This window comes from Syzygium oleosum, unplaced genomic scaffold (genome assembly GCF_021117445.2).
Source record: "Syzygium oleosum isolate NSW1041296 unplaced genomic scaffold, Sole_v2.1 Sole_v2.01, whole genome shotgun sequence".
Taxonomy (NCBI): Eukaryota; Viridiplantae; Streptophyta; class Magnoliopsida; order Myrtales; family Myrtaceae; genus Syzygium; species Syzygium oleosum.
This window is the reverse complement of record NW_026607485.1, coordinates 27,754,503-27,774,017: the sequence shown is the minus strand read 5'-3', so window position 1 is coordinate 27,774,017 and position 19,515 is coordinate 27,754,503. Positions and strand designations below refer to the sequence as shown.

General features: G+C 40.9%; 1 long non-coding RNA gene across 1 annotated transcript; it reads left to right on the top strand.

Moving 5' to 3' along the window:
- The first annotated feature begins 1,364 nt into the window (after window positions 1–1,364).
- On the top strand, window positions 1,365–3,977 carry LOC130140507 (uncharacterized). Its single transcript, XR_008818492.1, has 2 exons — window positions 1,365–1,489; window positions 3,677–3,977. It is a non-coding gene; the product is annotated as an uncharacterized LOC130140507 (long non-coding RNA).
- Window positions 3,978–19,515: the final 15,538 nt, after the last annotated feature.

Sequence of the window (19,515 nt, the reverse complement as noted above, 5' to 3'; positions counted from 1 at the left end):
TTTTTCGTTGGAAAAAAAATTTCCACGATTTTTCGACCAAAAAAAAAATTATAATTTTTCCAACGAAAAATTTTTCGTTGGAAAAAAAATTTCCACGATTTTCGACCAAAAAAAAATTTTGTAATTTTTCCAACGAATTTACCCACAAGTTTTCCAACGAATTTTCCAACGAAATAAAATTCATCGCAAATTTCCAACGAAAATTGCAATTTTTCGTTGGAAAAATTTCCGACGACCTATTATCAACGAATTTTTTGTCGTTGGAAAATTCGTTGGAAATTCGTTTTCCAACGAATTTTTCCAAACTTTTCGTTGGAAATTTCGTCGGAAAAAATCAGTTTTTTTTGTAGTGATGAGCTTTTGTGGCTAAAGAATTTGTTGACAAAACTTGATCTTCCACCTAAGTCAGGGATGTGGTTGTTTTGCGATAATAAGGCCGCAATTCAAATTTCCCACAACTCGGTTCAACACGACTGCACTAAATATGTTGAAGTTGATAGGCATTTTATCAAGCAAAATCTGAATGATAGGGGGGTGAGTTTTTCATTTATCAAATATGAAGACCAGTTGGCGGATATACTTACAAAGGCCGTATCAAGTCGAGCATTCCACAGGTCACTTGTCAAGTTGGGTATCAAAGATATCTTTTCACCAGCTTGAGAGGGAGTGTTAACATGAGCTGTCAATTAGGGTCTAAATAGGAGAGTTTTTTTCTATTTAAGATCTTTGTATATTTTTTTTCTATTTAAAGTCTCTTTATATATGTGTCTTCTGATTTGTAGGAGATTCTAGGGTGGCTCATGTCGATACATATATATATATATATATATATATATATATATATATGCGCGCGCGCGTAAAGTTGAAAAAAATGGAATATGAGAAAAAGAATTCATTCTTGAATTGTTTATTTGTTAACAAATGAATAACCAAGTATGAACGGGGAAAGCAAGTCGTCCGGTTTCTCTTGCAAAATGGGCGGTGGTGAATGCATCGTCGGATGCCTCCCAACAACAGCTCCCTTAGCTTCTCATTTTCCAAAGAGATGTACTCAAAATCTGGAAAAAGAATAGAGTAAACTGACTGTTTCCCTGGCGGTCGTGTCCAAAAGGAATGAATCGGGTCGTCCTGGAAATCTGCTGTGCTATCGCGTCACCCGGGGTCCCTTTCCTCGTTGCGGTAGGCTTCCTCAGGCTGTTGTGTTGGCTTGATGACAGGGTCGAAGGAATGGTACGGCAGCAATGATCAAAGCGACTGCCTCCACCGGCGTGTTCCTCTTATGTATGTACCTCATGCTCGTACTTACCTACTACATCGTGGACTCCTTCACTGACGTTCCGGACAACCAGGACCATAAGAGAATTGGAAGAAGAAAGGGAAAAAAAGGTACAGGACCTGTTCGACTTGTTTACTTATGTGAGTTACACGAGCCAAGGGGTTGGGTCAGAATCTGGGGATTGTGCCATTTGCCTGGGGGATTTCATGGAACGTGACCTCTGTTGGGTCCTTCCTTCTTGTAAGCATATGTTTCACTTTTCTTGCATTGATCGCTGGTTGATGGTTCGTTTCTGTTGCCCTGTTTGCCGTAACTCTCTTTTACATGTATGAATCGACTTGTTTATTTTTAGAGATATAATATCGGGAGAATTCCCATATCTCCCTTCGTTTTTCTCTGTGATTGTGCAAAGCTGTGGTTGATTATAATTGGTATTGTAATAGCTTTGTCATATTGTAAAGCCTGCAAATACTTATTATACTCTTCATTATGAAGCACACATAAATTATACAATTTCTCCGAAATATAGAACTGACTCCCACGAAAACACAACAAAGGGCTATAACAGCTGCCAGGAAGTCTTAAAGTAGCAGTGGCAGGAACACTAACTGCGGCACGAGCATTGACTATTCAAGGCAATAAAATTCCCGTCAGAACCAAGTGACAGCAGCAGCCACAGCATCGTAGTGGTAAGATAGAAAACAACGGGAAATGCCAACGAAATTAACGCGGTGAGAACAATGTTCAAATAGTAGTAGTTGGAACTTCAGTCGGGAAAGAGGCTGCGGGAATACCAATGGACTTATAGCAGCATAACACCAAAGATTCATAGTGGCATGACCGCCAATGGAGATGTGCAAGCAGCAATAGAAATGACAGAAAAGTTCCACTGGAGGAGCAATTGATTCCCTAACCGAAGTAGCTAAGGAGCAACCACAAGATGACTTTGAATTGTCTTGATAGTTGTTTTAAGCGACAATTGGAACATCATTATTGACAAGCAGTATGTAATCGCAAAGACACTAGGACAACATCATGTGCCTGTAGCAACTTCTTGGGAGGAGCGCATGTGATCATTCACTTCGAGGGGCCGCCGCATGTACCTTTCTTAGAAATGTCAATTCTTTTCATTGAAAATGGGAGGAACGCATTTCGTTGGACGTAAGGCAGCTTAAAAATGGACATCGAAGAGCATCTTCGAGAGATGCACCTGGAAGGGCAACTTATATAGTGCACCTTAGAAGGTGTCTCACACATCTGTGCAAGGCTGCTTGGAGGGCTTCTGTTTGCCGCACCCCGGAGGATGGCTTATATTAGAGGTGATCCAAAGGATGACTTGTATTCAATGTTCGATGTGCTCCGGAGGAGACTTCTATTTGATGAGCTCTGTAGAACGACTTAGTTGATGCTTCCCAAAGGACGGCTTGTTTTTCATGCGCCCAAGAGGACGGCTTTTATTGATACGTCCTGGAGGATGGCTTGTATTTGATCCTTGATGCGCCCTAGAGGACAGCTTCTATTTGATGCGCCCGAGCAGACGGCTTGTATTTGATGCAATACCTACATAACCCAACAAGGGAATGAAATCACTACTTGGTAAGGCATAAGTACTTGCACGGACACGCCAAGGGAATTACTTCACTACTCGACGGCTTCAGATTGACTGCTTCAATGCCAAGGCACGGCGTATTAAGATGATTACCGACACCCCCAAGCAGCTGCATAAGTATACACACCATTCCCCTTCTTGGGCTTCAGAGAAGACCGAATCCTCATGAAACTAACTTAGGACTAGACAAGGGTAGGACCCCATCTTGTTGAGTGGGGAATTGTGTGAAGAGATCTACTAGGGCTTGTGACTTGATAGCCTTGGGGAGGACAACAGTGATGACGAAATCCACCAGTAAGACTAGCCACTCGGCAGTTCTTCCAAAGAGAGCTGCCTGAGACCAAGTGATACTTGATTTGATCTGAACACGCACGAAAAACCCTGTTTCAAAGCAGGAGATGGCACAACTTTTGAGCAGCAAGACAAATGCGCGAGATATTGTTTCTCGCGTGGCCGGTGGTTTGCGTCACTACCATAAGAGAACGGCTAAGGTTGGGTTTGAGGTACTCGCGACAGAGGAGACGGATTTCGTGAGTTGGAGGGCAGTTGCAATTTGATTGGCATTTCACTCGGTCGCTCGATTTGATTTCCAGTATCATTGTCAACGTGAACTTTACAGCTGCATGTTGCCGCACCTCTACATCATCAACGAAAACTTTTAGGTGGAAAATATTTTTATTTATAATGAAAATATTGTCCATTAATTATTATTTTTTTCTGACAAAAGTGATACAGATGATTACTTTTACAAATTTCTTTTTCGGTAAGAAGTCTTGCTATCAATTTAGCAGGTACGCAAAATGTCCTGTTTTGAAGACGGCTACGTAAAGAGCAAGTCCAATCATATGTTGACAAAAACATTCTTTCCAGAGCATAGACTAATTCAGTTTGCAGATGCTAGACCAGATCCCAATTAGGCCCAGTCCTAGATGGCACCGCCGTGTATTTTGTGGTTTACATGCTCAACCAGGGCTCTAAGATCGCAACGTAAATTCCAATATATGAAGCAAATAAAGAACAACTACTTTGTCTTGCTTCAAATTGATGTATTATGTATAGAATTCAGAAGCAAAGTTAGTTCGGTTCTTGTTGTTTCTGTCTGCCTTCATTTTGGTTTAACAACGATGCGTTTCTTTTCATCCTCAAGGATGGCAAATTACCTTAACAATGCTGGGACCTTGTGCGAACTCCATTTGTCCCGAGAACGAGCCAATTGAAAAACAAACTAAACGCATTCAGTTTAAATTTCACCTTGAAATATAATCATCAAGTAGCACGACACTTGAAGAGTTGTCTTTCGATTAGTTGAGGGGGTCTAATCTAAAGATCCCTTAGCCTTACGGAAGGGTTAGTGCCACATGAAAGCAACACCAAAAGCAGGATGATATAGAGAAGGCGCTTGAAAGCCAGGTGACAAGTGAGGAATTTCGACGGCTTATTGTGGAGAGTATCTAAACGATCGGCTGCCGAAATCCCAAATTTTGAAGATTCCTAAGTCGACAGAGGAGCTAAAATCCAAACGTTTAGTAGTCCAAATGTTTCGATAGCTAACAGCCAAAAGTCCCCAAATGAATGAACTGATGAGGTATTTATAGTGAGAGGGCTACAATGGTTAATCGATGGGAAAGTGCCATATTGCAATCCGTGAAGTTATATGCCATGCAAATTATGAAACAGGCCAAACCACAACTCAGCTCGGAGGCCCTACTCAAGGCTGAGGAAGAGACATGGGATATTGAACATTCTAGGATGGAGCATTTTGATGATTATAGGAATAATTGTGGCTCGTCACTGCAAGCAATCCGACCCGATGTGGTTCTACTGCATTTGTTGTGGGTGCCTCCAGGTAATCTCTCTCTCTCTCTCTCTCTCTCTCTCTTCAATTCAATTTCTTTATCAAGTTCAAATAGGAAAAGAGTTCGAAAATAGCAAATGTTCTCAGATGAGTCAAATTTGGAAATGAGAAGGAAAGATCAGAATCAACAAAAGTTTGGTCTTGCCACAACGATGACAGACTTGCCGCTATGAAACGTGTATCACCACAAGAACATAACCTTGCTGCAGTGAAACTCGTCGTATTGAAACAAATGGCTGCACAGCAACGAGGATAATCTCGCTGCAACGAAACTTGCACCGTAACGAAGATATGGTTTCGCCACAATGAAACATGTCTTGTTGCGCGACACTTATTTTGCCACAGCAGATGATAGGGGTGTGCAATGGGAAGCGCCTAAATCACTTAATTGGGAAGGCGATAGGGGTGTGCAGATGATAGGTTGGACTCCCGTCATGACTTCTGCTTGGTTCCCTCAGAAATATTACCATCCGCGTCGCTGCCAGCAAGAAGGCTACTGGTGGCTGGTTCTTGAGGAATTCCTGGATTATTTAGTTTGGAGAAGTCACTTGGGAAGGCGGCACCGGATTGTTTAACGCTTGGGAATAGCTATTATAGGAAGGAATTGAGACATGCGGGTTAAGACCTCACTTATCATCTTCATGTTTAATTAGTAGCATTACAGCATCTCTGCTTGGGAAGCTTGGAGGGTTTGAGCTAATTGCGCAGGGGAGACGCATTTCGTGAGTAGGGGTGCAGTTGCAATTGATTGGCATTTCATGGGGTCGCTCCACTTGATTTCCAGTATCGTCGTCAACGTGAACTTTACAGCTGCATGTTACCACACCTCTACATCATCACCGAAAACTTTTAGGTGGAAAATATTTTTATTTATAATGAAAATAGTTTCCGCTAACTAATTTTTCTAAGTGATACAGACAATTACTTTTACAAATTTCTTTTTTGGTAAGAGGTCTTGCTATCAATTTAGCAGGTATGCAAAATGGCCTGTTTTGAAGACGGCTATGTAAAGAGCAAGTCCAATCATACGTTGACAAAAACATTGTTTTCAGAGCATAGACTAACCACCGTGCAGATGCTAGACCAGATCCCAAGTAGGCCTAGTTCTAGGTGGCACCGCAGTATATTTGTGGCTTACATGCTCAACAAGGGCTCTAAGATCGCAACGAAAATTCCAAATATGAAACAAATAAAGAACTACTTTGTCTTGCTTCAAATTGATGTGTCATGTCTCACCGCAACGGAGACGAGGTTTTGTCGCCTCAACCAAACTCGTCTCAGTCTCACCGCAAAGAACATAACCTTGCTGCAGTGGAAACTCTGTCATATCGAGACAAATGGTCTCACAGCAATGAGGATAATGTTGGAAGTACGTAATAGAAGCCCGATACCTTCATCTAAGGAGATTGCTAAGAGGAAGCTGAGGTCCGACCTCGTCAACATATCCAGTTGGGCTCACCTTCACTTAAAAGCTTAAGCTAATGAGTTATGGGCCAACTAGGATATATTAACTATTCAACACCATATCAATTATTCGATGTAGGACTTCTCTAATACAACTCATATGTGTATTTCAACAAATAATCTCGCTGCAAGGAAACTTGTCTGACTGATATGGTTTCGCCGCAACGAAAACATGTCGTGTCACGACAGTTATTTTGCCACAGCAAATGATTGTCTTGTCGCAATGAAATCCATCTAAAGTATGCTGTGAACAATTAGTACTAAATGTAGATTTCTGCACTTGATTCTGTGAAATTACTCCCATTTTTAAAAGCGGAACATGGAAAGTCAATAAGAATGACCACACAGGAAAGTACTTATATTCATTTTAAGGTGTATGACCTAGTAAGTTACTTGTAAAACATGCCATATTATGGATGGATCGGAGAAGGATACTCGAAACAAAATTCAATGAGAAACAAGGTCTTCGATTTGTACTATGGAATTGATAGGAACTAGAGAAAGTGTAGACAGGATTCAGAAAATTCCTAGTTAGACAAACAATCGCCTTTGACAGTAACACAAAACAACGACAAATCTGGCTAGGTTTTCAATCAAAGCCGGCAAATTGACGGGAAGGTCCTCGTCGATGCAAGACAGAACCATGGGAACTCTTGAGGTACTATAAAGAGATGTGCTCAAAATCGAGGAAAAGAGTAGAATGAGTATTTGTTTCGCTTGCGGCCATGGTTGAAGGAATGAGTCTGACCGTCACCCTCATCAGCTTGATCCTCAATGGCTTTGCCATGTTCTTCATCACCTTCAACCTCATCGTAGGCCACGGCGCATCTGTTTTATTTGTGGTCATGACCAAAGGAATGTGTCCGGCCGCCATCTTCATCTGCTGGATTGCCGCCTCCAAGCCCTCCATCCTCCGCGACCTCTTGTCAGGCCTTGCCCACTTAACTGTTTTGCTTGCGGCCACAGGAATGAGTGCGACTGTCCTCTGCATCTGCATGATTGCTGTCATCATCGCGCTCCCCTTCCTCGGCATCCTCCATGCTTTTCTCCTCACCGAGAACGACCAGCTGCTCTGGTTGATAAAAGAAATATTGGTCATGCAGAGGAGGATCATGAGAGAACGAAGAGAACTGGAAGAAAAAAGGAAACGAATCCTACAACAGCTGTTAGAATTGTTTCCTTCTGTGAGTTACATGAGTCAAGGGATCGGGTCGAAGTTTCGGGACTGTGCCATTTGCTTGAATGATTTCGTGGAAGGTGAACACTGTTGGGTCCTTCCTTCGTGTAAGCATATATTTCACTCTTCTTGTGTCGATCCCTGGTTGAGAACTCATCTCTCTTGCCCTGTGTGCCGTAACTCTGTTTTACCGGTATGAATGGACTTGTATATTATTAGAGATGTAATAGGCAGATTCCCCATATCTCGCAGGACTGTGCATATATTTCCCGAGACAGTGCATATCTCTGATTAAGTATAATTGATGTTGTAATATCTTAATTATCACGTAAAGCCTGTAACTATCTCATGTACTCTTCCTTGTGAAGCACCCGGAAATTATAAAATTTTCTTCCGCATATTCTTATCTTATATTATCCAGTATCTAGTAATGAAAAGGACAATATCAATTAGAGTCTGGTTTTAAGTACCGCTGTGAAGCTGTTACCTAAATGATTCGGGCAATCTTTACCCATTTTATTATCTTATGCCACTATATGATGTCCATGCATGAGTGCGCAATCAAGGAAAAGTAGACATTCACAATAAACGCGAAGAAAGTAAAGTGCGCAACCCATCCCTGACCAGAATCCTGCAAAATGACCGATTCTGGTAAGGATCTTGGCCATGGAGTCGAGCGTTGTTTTGGCTTAACCCGAGCCAAGCGCGCCCCCTGTGTGCATCTACTTTTCCTCTCCTCTGTTTTATACAGACCGAGTGTTTTCAACAACATGCCTCTGCGAATCCACAAAAGGGGAACGACAGCCTTAAACGAAGCTAGAGATGCACATATACAATACTCCAGTTTTCTCTCGAAAACCGAAGGAAAAAAAGATGTTGAACTTGGCTGACACCGAGGCCACCAAGTGCGACGGTGGCAGGTGGAAAGTCGACCGGGTCTTGGAAGCGGCGAACTCTAGTGAGACTTTAAGCCACAAAGACGAGCGTCGTCTTAACTTGAACTCGAGCCGGACGTGTTCTACGTGGATCACACCAGGTCAGCTCACGATTTTATTTGACCCAGCTCACGGTCGCGCTGCTACGGCGCTCGGTGGCTCTTGTCCCAGATCTCGGTCTGGCATCGGAAAACAGGACAGAAAAGAGCAGGGAGCGGTCGAGGCCATTTGGGACAGATTTGACGGTTCCGAGAAGCATCGCTGCGTGTATGAGTGTTGCCAGAGTAGGGGGCGCGAGTACGAAGTACCGTTGTGAAGTTGGTCGCCGGAGGTACAGAAGTGGCGTCCGCCGAATGAGAAGAACTCAGCGAGAGAGAGAGAGAGAGAGAAAGAGAAACTCCTTCGGTTCAGGCGGGATACACAGGGGATCGCACCATGACGGTGAGATCGGATGACCGCGCGATGGTGCCGCCTTGGAGGCGACAACAAGGCGAACGACGGAAATGGCGTCCGTGAAGGGCTGAGCTCAAGCTCGGATGCACATGGAGGACCCAAGAGAGAGAGAGAGAGGTCTCGTTCTTGGAGAGGGGATAGCTTTCGAGATGAGAATGTTTCTTGTGTGCATGTCTATGGAGACGGCGTGTACGAGGGAGAAGACCATCTTCTAGGGCCATTTTTTTCTCGTGAGAATCTCCCTCAACGAACGTCCGTGCTGTCCTTCTCCATGAACCTCCTTGAAATCCTAAAGAAGGGATCTTTGCCAGCCTCCTGTCCACGGCGGAAAAAAGGTGAGGGTTTTTTCTTGGCAAAATGACACTATAAGTGCCATGAGTTGTGTATGGAGATCACTTTGGTACCGTAACTTTTTTTCAGATCACTTTGGTGTCAACTTTTTTGAAAAACGACCACTTTAGTGCCAATGCTGACATGGCCGCCAGAAATCTGACGTGGCTTTTTTTTTTTATTAATTTCTGATGCTGACATGGCTCACCGGAAATATGACGTGGCTCGCCGGAAATCTGACGTGGCTTTTTTTTTTGCCGGAATTTTGGCCAGAGTCACTAAAGTGATCTCTTTTCCTCCGACTTGGCACCAAAGTGATCCGAAAGAAAGTTGTGGCACCAAAATGATCTCCGTACACAACTTATAACACTTCTAGTGTCCTTTTCCCGTTTTTTCTTTAGGATTTTTGTGTGGTCTCGAGGTGTGGTGAACCTAATTAAGTCTAATCCTGAAGTGCCAAATATGGCGCTCTAAATGGTTGACCGGCTCCATCGGTTCAACTTTTGTTTTAATTAGATCCGACGTCTCTAAATTTCATTGTCCCTGAATCAAATGTCTAAAAAGGATTAGAAACTAATGAAATTATAATTTTTTAATGCCGAATTCTTTGATTTGACCAACCAATCAACCTTTGGCCTTTGAAATCTAAAGGACTGATTCTACAGCCTTTGCTAAATTGATGCCTATATGCAATTCTTTTACGTTTTTGTAATTTTTTACCTAGAGTTGATTTTTTTTTTGGTTTGACCAAAAATTCAACCTAATAAGTCAACTCTTGGTTCTATTAAAAATGATGCCCGATTACTAATAAATTGCGATGCTCTTAATTTCTACATGCAATTGAGATACTAAGCACACTTTGCTCATTTTTTATTGTTGAGGAACAAGACTCACTGTGATCGGTGATCTCAAATCTTGAATTTCCTAACTTTGACAGTCGAGAAAAGTTAGGTGTCAACGCTTGCAATCAATGACGTCTTCATGGTCAAAGGTTTGAACTACAACTTGATGAGTATAAGTCAACTGTGCAACAATTGATTTAAGATGAACTTTCAAGAAGACAAGTGCTCAGGTATAAGCAGAGACAAATCTCAAACCTTCACCGGGTGCAAACACGGCAACATCTACCCATTAGATGTGGAATGCCATCATATCAACTGCCTCGTTTCTATCAAGGATGAGTGTGATCTATGGCACAAAAAATCGGGACACATCAGTGTCAAGCATATTTCAAGATTACCTTCAAAGAATTTAGTGCAAGGTTTGCCTAAATTGAAGTATGAGAAATCTGATCACTACTTGCCCACTAGATAAACAGGTAAAGAGCTCATTTAAATCTATAAAATAAGTTTCTATTGACTGAGCTTTGCAGCTGTTACACATGGATCTATTCGGACCAACACGAAGTCTAAGTCTTGGTGTTAAGAAATACTGTTTGGTTATAGTAGACAACTATACCACGTTTACTTTGGTTTTATTTCTTGCACACAAAGCATTTGAATACTTTTTCAAAATTCGCCTAGAAAGTTCAAAATAAAAAAAGTTATATTATTTCTTGCATCGAAACAGATCATGCGGGAGAATTTGATAATCAAGGTTTTTTCTGAATTTTGCGATCAAAATATATTTCAACATAATTTTTCCTCTCCTTATACTCCAAAATAAAATAGAGTTGTTGAAAGGAAAAATCATTCTTTACAAGAAATGGCGATAACTCTTTTGGTTGAAAGAAAATTTGCTTCTTATTTTTGGGCAAAAGCAGTGCCAACTGCCTCTTATGTTATAATTAAGTTTTTCCTAGACCATTACTTGAGAAAAAACCACCTATGAGTTTTACAAAAACAAAAAACCAAACATTTCATATATATTTTCATGTGTTTGGATGCAAATATTTTATCCTTAAAAATGCTAATGATCATTCTAGCAAATTTGATAAGAAATCAGATGAAGGGATATTCCTTGGTTATTCCACAACAAGCAAAGCCTATATAGTCTACAACAAAAGCTCTCTGGAAGTAGAAGAATCAATGAATATGAAATTAAAAGAAAATCATCCTTCGGTGAATAAAAGCAAGGAACCTGAATATACTCACAAAGCTTGTACAAGTGCTGATATCAAACAGGATATATGACTGAAGGAAAACGAAGTAAATCACGAGCAATTGGACAAGAATTGGAAGCACAAAACCATCCAAACGAGCAAGTACTTGGAAATTTGAATGAAGGAGTGAAAACTTGATCCTCTTTCAATGATCTAATGAGGCGTTTATATATGAAATCGAGCCTAAAGAAGCTGAGGAAGCCCTTTCGGATGAAAGTTGGATAGAAACTATGCAAGAAAAGTTGCACCAATTCAAAGTAAATGAAGTATGTGAACTTGTGCCTAGACCTAAAGATCATCAAGCGATAGGAACCATATGGGTCTTCAGTTATATGCTAGACATCAAGGGCAAAGTAATCAGAAACAAAGCCAGATTGGTGGCCAAAGGCATCTCACAAGAGGATGGAATCAGCTACAATGAAACATATGCACCAGTGGCTAAGTTAGAAGCTATAAGGCTACTTCTTGCTTATGCTTGCTATCATGATTTTAAATTGTACCAGATGGTCGTTAAAAGTGCCTTTCTCAATGGTTATGTTATATAGAGAGCTTTTACACCGACCGTGGAGGAATTGGCCTTGATGCTTTTTGTCTATCTTCACACATTTGTGAAAATTCATGTCTCTTTTAAGATGCTTATAAAACCTTAGTTGACGGTCACAACTTCTTCAAAGAAAACAAATCTCACATCTCAAATTTCAAATGATACAAACATGTATCGAACTTGTACTGTAATAATGGGCTTAAAATCGAGCCCAGCCCATTAACTCAATCATTATCTTCAACGCAAGGGTCGAAGAAGCAAGACCCTCGGCTAAAAAAAAAACAAGAAGGGAATAGAAGGGCAACCGTGAAGAAGAAAAGAGGAAAGAGGGAACATCTTCGTGCATTTACAATCCGGACGTCTCGACAAGCCAAATCAATGCCGTTTTGCAACACTGGGTAAGTAATCGAAGCCTCTTTTCGTCTAATCGGAGTGATTTCGGAAATTAGGGCACAAATTTGAAATAATATCGATTTTGAACTATGAGGTTCGATTGAAGAGTTTTTAAGCTGCGATTTTTATGGAAATGATGGTTTATGGTGCTGTAGAGAGGTGGGGTTTGATGAATATCTATTTCGAAGTATGGTTTGTTCGGAACGAATTTTTGAAGTGTCACGTTCAAGTTACGTGTGTTGGATAATACGCTAACGGAGCAAAAGTGAATGTTTGCTATAACCAAGTTTATTCGTTAGCATTAGGAGTTGTTTTATCGAAAAATAAGCATAGTTCAGTCGAGTCGTTAATTAAAGTAGAGTTTACTCGATTTTTTATAGTGTTTTTCGATTAATTATTAGGAATTCGAGTAAGTCGACTCGAGTAACCACCATAGGTTAGTTTTCGGCTCTTCCCAAGTGAGTGGTACTATTTATTCTATGAATTTACAAACTCATGTTGTGAAAATGGTAATGTTTTAATACAGTAGGAGTTATTGAAAGCATGTTTCCTGCATAAATGGGATCAAACTTTTACTATATGTATTGGAAAGTCTTATGAAGTAGCTTGAAATGAGTATTTGTGAATGCTTTGGTTAAATGTTTTGTGAAGAGAATTGCCAAAAAAAATATGTATTGGTTGCGAAATGTTTTATGAAATAGATTCTATTTGATGATAGAAAATGGTCATGGGATTCGGTTTGTAAAACCGGTTTATGAAATGACTTTCTGATGTTGATTGTGGGTTGTTGGAGGAAGATATTGGTTGTTATGGCTCATATCGGTATGATGAGAACCCATTGAGGGGGGAGTATGCATATTGTCAGGGCATCCTTCTGGGCCGAATCGCCAGCTGATATAGGTGGTAGACCTAGCCAAGAGGGGTAAACTTGGCTGCCTTAGTCATGGTGTTAAACGTTACCATAGTTTGATAATGATCATTGGGTTAGTTGATGGAGTGGACCATCGATGTGTGATTTGAAGAGATTAGTCAATGGATTAGATCATTGATAGTTGTTGTTGTTGAGTAGGTTTTTTTAAGCAATCTTGTACGTCACAAAGTTTTCTTGGAAAGTTATCATCTATTTTCGATATTTTATGTATACCGTATATTGAATTTGTGATGATGAGTTATGATGTCATTTTATAGCGATGCATAGTGATTGTTCGATCAGTTTAGAAGAAATATATTACTCACTGAGCCATCGTAGATCACTCCTTTCATCTTACTTGCTTTTCGGGTTATCTAGTAAGCCACAAGTAGGGTGTGAGTGTATTGTTATCGGGAGGTCTTTTGGTAGTTGGGATTTTTGGTATGAGATGTATATAGCTTTTGAGCTTATGAGTTAGTTGTTGAGGATATGTATATATCTTTTTGATGGATTATAGTGAACTCTGATATTATAACCAGATGACATTTTTATCATATATATATGTATGTATTTGATATCGGCTTGAGTTTTCATTATGTTGAGGCTGTATTCTTTAGTGATAGGACGGTCATGTCATGGCTCTCGTTTTTTTTTGAGTTTGGGGCGTGACATGTATTCTATTAAGAAATGAAAAAAATCTCATAGAAGGAGTATTGAACTCCTGCTTTCCAACGAAGATACTTGATTGGAACAGTTCCGATAGACCCCTTCTAGAAAAGAGTTAATGAATAGACAATCCTTCTGACTACAAGAGAGTTCAATTTTGTGCTTGAGGATGCGTCTTTTCTTTTCTACTGCTCATCTTTTGCAGAAGTAGGGTAATGATCAACTCCAAAATGGGGAGCTAACTCCCGTGAAAACACAACAAAGTTATTAAACAGCTGCCAGAAAGTCATAAGTAGCAGTGGCAGGAACACTAACTGCGGCACGAGCAATGACTATTAAAGGCGATAAACTTCCTGTCAGAACCAAGTGACAACAGCAGCCAAAGCGTCGCGGTGGTAAGATAGAAAGCAACCAGAACTGCGATCAAAATTAACGCGGTGAGAACGATGTTCAAATACTAGTGGTTAGAACTTCAGTCGGGAAAGAGGCTGCGGGAATACCAATAGATTTATAGCTGCATAACACCAAAGACTCATAACGGCATGAACACCAATGGAGAAATGTGCTAGCAGCAATAGAAATGGTAGAAAAGTTCCACCGGAGGAGCAATTGATTCCCGAACCGAAGTAGCTAAGAAGCAACCACAAGATAACTCTGAATTGTCAGGTAGAAAATATTTTTTTTTATAATAAAACTATTATCCTTATTTTTACGAATTTCTTTTTCGGTAAGTAGCCTCACTATCAATTTAGGCAGGTATGCAAAATGTCCTCATTTCAAAACGGCTATATAAAGAGCAAGTCGAACGATATGTTGACAAAAGCATTGTTTCCAGAGCATAGACCAATCACAATGTAGATGCTAGACCAGATCCCAATTAGGCCCAGTCCTAGGTGGCACAGCAGTATATTTTTGGCTTGCATGCTCAACAAGGACTCTGAGATCGCAACGAAAATTCCAATATATGAAACAAGTAAAGAACAACTACTTTGTCTTGCTTCAAATTGATGTATTATGCGTAGAATTAAGAAGCAAAGTTAGTTCGGTTCTGGTTGTTTTTGTCTGCCTTCATATTGGTTTAACAACGATGTGTTTCTTTTCATTATCAAGGACGGCAAATTGCCTTAACGATGCTGGGGCCTTGTGCGAACTCCATTAGTCCTGAGAACAAGCTAGCCAATTGGAAAGCAAACAAAACGCATCCGATATATTAATTTTGCCTTGAAATACAATCATCAACTAGTACGACACTTGAAGAGTTGTTTTCGATTAGCTGAGGAGGTCTAATCCGAAGATCCCTTAGCCTTATGGAAAGGTTAGTGACACATGAAAGTAACACCAAAAGCAGGATGATACAGAGAAGGCGGGAGTGCAGTGGGCAATTCTCATAGACTTGAATGCAGGGTGGCAAGTAAGGAATTTCAAGTGCTTATTGTTGAGAGTTCCTCCATGATCAGCTGATGATAGAGTTGCCGCAATGAAACTTGTCTCGCCGCAACGGAAACGAGGTTTTGTCACCTCAACCAAACTCATCATATCGAAACAAATGGTCTTACGGCAATGAGGATAATCTCGCTGCAACGAAACTTGTCTAACCGTAAAGAAGATATGTTTTTGCCACAATGAAAACATGTCTAGTCGCGTGACACTTATTTTGCCACAACAGATGATTGTCTCGTTGCAATCAAAATTCATCTAAAGTATGTTGTGAACAAATAATACTGAATGTAGATTTCTGCACTTGAAATGTAAATTTACTCCCATTTCTAAAAGCGGAACATGGAAAGTCAATAAACATGACCACACAGGAAAGTACTTATATTTATTTGAAGATTCATGACCGAATAAGTTACTTTTTAAACGTGCCATATTATGGATGGATCGGAGTAGAATACTCGAAATAAAATTCAATGAGAAACAAGGTCTTCGATATGTACTATGTAAATGATAGGAACTAGAGAAAGTATAGACAGGATTCAGAAAATTCCTAGTAAGACAAACAATCAAAGTGTTGTTAAGCCTTCGACAGTTACACAAAATAACGACAAATCTGGCTAGGTTTTCGCTCAAAGCCGGCAAATTGACGTGAAGGTCCACAACGATGCAAGACAGAACCATTTGAACTCTTGAGGTACTATAAAAGAGATGTGCTCAGAAAAGAATAGAATGACTATCTGTTTCGCTTGCGGCCATGGCCGAAAGAATGAGTCCGACCTTCACCCTCATCACCTTGATTTCCACCGGCATGTTGCTCTTCTCCTTCATCATCCAGCTCGTCGTAGGCATCATCGGATCTGTTTTGTTTGTGGTCATGTCCGAAGGAAGGCGTCCGACCATCATCTTCATCTGCCGGATGGCCGCCTCCAATGAGCTCTTCTCCCTCTGCGTCCTCTTGTTTGGCCTCACCTCCCAAACTCTCACGCTTGCGGCCACAGGAATGAGTGCGACCATCCTCTGCATCTGCATGATTGCCATCATCATCTCGCTCACCTTCCTCGGCATCCTCCTTGCTTTTGTCCTCGCCGAGTACGACCAGACGCTCCGATCGTGGATAGAAATATTGGTCATGCAGAGGAGGCTCATAAGAGCACGAAGAGAACTGAACGAACAAAGGAGACAACTCCTCCAACAACTCTTGCTAAAGTTGTTTCCTACTGTGACTTACACGAGTCAAGGGATCAGGTCGAAATTTCGGGACTGTGCCATTTGCTTGAATGATTTCGTGGAAGGTGAACACTGTTGGGTCCTTCCTTTGTGTAAGCATATATTTCACACTTCTTGCGTTGATCCCTGGTTGAGAACTAATCTCTCTTGCCCTATGTGCCGTAACTCTGTTTTACCCAGATAAATGGACTTGTATACTATTAGAGATGTAAGCGGGAGATTTTCTATATGTCGTCTCATTTCCTATATCTCTCGGGATTGTGTATATATTTCCCAAGATTGTGCATATCCCTGGTTAACTATAATTGATGTTGTAATATCATTTTTTTTTTTGGTAAGGATGTTGTAATATCTTAGTTATCATGTAAAGCATATAAATACCTCATGTACTCTTCGTTACAAGACACAAGGAAATTATGCAATTTTCTTCCGCATATTCTTATCTTATATGATCCAGTATCTAGTAATGAAAAGGACATGTCTATTAGAGTCTGGTTTTGAGGTTTAAGGAACTTTGTTTGGTTACTAGTCAAATGAATCTAACATTCTAATTGCGGCAAAACATCCCATAGAAGTGGGCAAGATTTAGCCATAGTTTACCATTCGTTCGAGTTTTATTTCATCTAATAGTCGAAGGCACGATGCTTAGTAGTATAACACTCACCTGAACGCTCAATCTTCTGGATTGTGAGCAGAAAATTTTTGGAATTGAATTTAAGCTCAAACTCTAGTTTGTTAAACATTTGTGGGCATCTGTGACATTCTGAAATTTTGCTCACTTGGAATTTATGAAATTGATGATTTTATGAACGTACTTGTAGTTAGATCTCGCCTAGAACTGATCATTCCTGGGATACTAACCGTTAGGGAAAGGCTAATTGGGGATTTAAATTCGCGAGACCAAAGAAACTCGATCGTGAACTGACTTTCGACCATAGAATTGTCGAGGTGACATTTTGAGCCAATGTAGGCCGATCCAAGGATAGTTAGGGATCAGTTCGCCACTGTCATAATAGTGGATCGCGGGCGATTTCGGTTGACCACGAGATGAACTGACGAATGACCCTAAAACTATACCGAACGATCGTGCCCGTCGGAACTAGCGATCGATCCTTGCAATTAAGTGACAACCAAGGTCGTCACGACCCGAGTGAACTTGAACGTGGCTTGATTCAGTATCGGCCACGGGTCAAAAGTGCGAATTTCCCCAAAAGCCACCCGTTAGTTTGAGATACGCTTAAGTTACGTTATTTAAAAATTAGTCATTAATTAGAGACCAAGTTGAGCATTGGAAATTTGGAAAGTCACGACAGATCAGTTGGACGACATTGTTATTAGCATGATCAGCCTTAGAATCGTCCGAATCCTTCAGAAAAATCGAATTCCGACGAGAAATGGAAAATAACCATTTTACCCTTGAGACTTTGTTAAGGCCAAGTGTAAATGGGGAAGGGCATTTTGGTAATTTTACCTTCACTTTAGAAATGACAATTTTTGGACAATTTTGCCCTTGGACTTTTTGTGAAATCCCCAAATTACCCTTGGATATTTTGGAAAAGATTCGATCTCGGCCGTTGATCTCAAGATAAGAACAAATCTTGGCCGTTGATTGGATTATAGAGAGAGGGGCAAGATGGTCATTTTACCAAAAGGGACACCAATTATTGGCATTGGACTATTTAATCCCCATTTTTCCTCTCTCTCTCTCTCTCTCCTCACTCTCTCACCTCTCTCGGCTCACTCTCTCTCTCCCCTCTTCCACTGCCGATCGCCCCCCCTCTCCCTTGGCCGTGATTAGCCGGCCGAGCAAGTCACCACCGCCATCGCCGATCGTCGCCGTTCAGCCGGACCGCTGTAGCCGCCATGTTCCAGCCGCCTTGTCGACCTTGGATAGGTTGTGCTTGCTTGGAAATTTCAAGTAAGTTACAATCTAAACCCTATTTAGGATATCGGGTATTAACGGACTCGTTTAGACGTGGTTTAGGGTAGTTTAGGGGTTGATTAGGGTGCTGATCGTGGTTGTTGGTGGCTGATCGTGGCTGTTAGTGGCTGTTGCATGTTGGATTGGACATCTGGGAATGAGTTTTGTGGGTTGGAGATCCATGGGTGTGAGCTAGAACTTGAATCTTGGTTGTTTAGTTCAAAACTCGGATTCGTGACTACTATACCCGTCCGGATTGCTATTTTTGTGGAGAATTGTGTGGGCCGAATTTGAGGAAGTTTTCTTCATGAAAGTTGCTCCCAACATCTTGAAGTATAGCATATTTTAAATTTGGAATTTTTGGAGGCCATTTGGGTCGCACGAAAACCCATTTTCAGACCGTCTTAAAACTGCCTGGAACACTGTTCATCCCGACCTTCTTGTCTTGCCGAATTTTTATAAAATTTTTCAGATCTATTTTAAATAAAATTCCTTCACAAAATTTGTTGGAGACTTTCTTTTCTATGACATATAAAAATTTTGAAGCTTTTCAAGGTGATTTGTGTGTTGAAAGAAATGTATTTTGTGGATAAAACAGTCTGTTAGAGCAAACTGATTCTGGTCTGGTTTCGAGGGACAAAAAAGCATGGTTGCAGATTAAACCGGATTTCGTGTTCTTCATAAGAAATGTTTATCAAGATATTTTTTATGATATATCCAAAATTTAGAATTGTTGGAGTTCGCTTACTATTTATTTTGGAGGGATTTCGGTCACTGTGTAAACTACCAAGATTTACCCTGATTCTATGGATGTTCATTTTTATGAGCGGAATGGTGGGGGTGTCGAGGTTGAATAGTTGCTGCCCTCGTGACTGGAATTGATGCTTGAATGTGTGTTTGTATGTTCTAGGGGCTGAATTGATATGGTTGAATTGGGTGCATTTGGGTGCATTTAATTAATGTTCGAGTATGTGAACATGTGAGATTTGAGGCGTATGATGTGCGTGTGATCACTAAAAAGCCCTGAGGCGTGTTTACGCGGGGGTACAGATAAAATATGGCGTGTTGGCATGTTCGCGTGATCACTTAATTCCTGAGGCGTGTTTACGCGGGGAATTGAACCGGCCTGAAGCGTGTTTACGCGGGTCGTGATACGAATGTGGGGCCTGAGGCGTGTTTACGCGGGCCGTGGAAAGAAATTGAAAGTGAAAAGTGTA